General features: G+C 45.3%; 1 pseudogene; it reads left to right on the top strand.

The window, feature by feature from the left end:
- The first annotated feature begins 822 nt into the window (after positions 1–822).
- LOC116549042 lies at positions 823–1226 on the top strand (annotated as a pseudogene).
- Positions 1227–1541: the final 315 nt, after the last annotated feature.

The raw sequence follows: 1541 nt of genomic DNA, 5'->3' as shown, positions 1-1541 counted from the left end.
GAAGAATGATCTTCATGGTCCATTGCCTCTAATTCATTTCACTGAATTTCAGCTATATAGATCCTAGCTGTAGATCAAAATGGTGAATAAGAAAGGTAAGCATTATACATGCCCATTGAGATTATTATATTATTGATTCATTATCAAACATTTCTTGAGTCCTATTATATTACAAACAGTGTGTTAGAGAAGATAGCTATAGAGAAAATTAAGATAAAATATAAAAGATGGTGCAGATTAAATGTGCACAGATGCTATGTAAACAAAGATAATGCATGACTGCCTCTGATGAAGGTGTCAGAGAAGTTATTTTCTGAACTGAGTCACATAAATATGAGCAGAATGCTAGCAGGGACAAGGGAAGGGAGACATTATAGGCCTAGGAAAGCAGCAAATCAACCCACATTAAGCACAGGAAAGGCATTAATGTTAAAAAAAAGTGGAGGGTGAGGGGCGGGTTTGTAATTAGGAATCAGAAGGTGGTAGAACTGATAAATAAAATGATTTATTTCTTTGGGGGAAAAAGTAGATACACTTGTATCTAATTCAATCAAGAAGGGGAAAAAGCACACATATTCTAAATAAGAAATTACTAGAAAATAATCACACACAAAAAGGACATGCAAATAATCTTATGAGATTGCTTTGTTCAATTCTCAATCCCATTCAAATAAATTTGAAAATCTAGATTAAAGTGACATTTTGGGGGGAAGATATAATTTACCAAACCTAATTCTAAAAGAGTGAGAAAGCATTTTTGGTATCTTCAAAGATAATACAGAGTATCTTATGGGGCAACCCTGGTGACAGGAGCCAAAGCAGCGGCGCAGGTTGTCCCCGTTCCCCTCTCCCTTCCCTTCTCGGGTTGCCGGTTGCCTTTCCGCGCCCCTGCAATCCACAGCCCCAGTCCCGCCATGTCCCAGAAACAAGGAGAAGAGAACCCTGCGGAGGAGACCAGCGAGATGCAGGACACGCAGGAGAAAGAAGGTATTCTCCCGGAGAGAGCTGAAAAGGCAAAGCTAAAGGCCAAATACCCAAGCCTAGGACAAAAGCCTGGCGGCTCGGACTTCCTCATGAAGAGACTCCAGGAAGGGCACAAGTACTTTGTCTCAGGAGACTGTGACATGGTCAAAGGCAACGCGAAGAATAAGCAGCTGCCAAGTGCAGAACCCGACAAGAACCTGGTGACTGGTGACCATATCCCCACCCCGCAGGATCTGCCCTAAAGTCCTCGCTCCTCCCAGCAAGCTTGCTGGTGGCCAGGTTGAATGATGCTGCCCGGGGCTCTGCCAGATGCAGGGACGCTGCCCCCCTCCTCGCCAGCCCACACCCGAACCACCTTCTGACCCCTGCTTTTGCAGCCAGAGGTCAGGAGGTGTCTCGGGTGCGGGCTGGAGAGACAGAAGCCCCTGCCCATTGGTGTCCCAGCACATGGAGCCCCTTGGGCTGAGCGCCAAAACCTTGAACCTTTTTTGTTTTACCTTTTTTCCAGATAACAGTTGGGAGAAATCTCAACGAAATCCTGGGGGTGGGGGTGGGGT

The sequence above is a fragment of the Sapajus apella genome, unplaced genomic scaffold (genome assembly GCF_009761245.1).
Source record: "Sapajus apella isolate SASKATOON/1434 unplaced genomic scaffold, GSC_monkey_1.0 scaffold6, whole genome shotgun sequence".
Lineage (NCBI taxonomy): Eukaryota > Metazoa > Chordata > Mammalia > Primates > Cebidae > Sapajus > Sapajus apella.
Note: the sequence above shows the minus strand (reverse complement) of the source record. Positions and strands in the feature narration are given on the sequence as shown.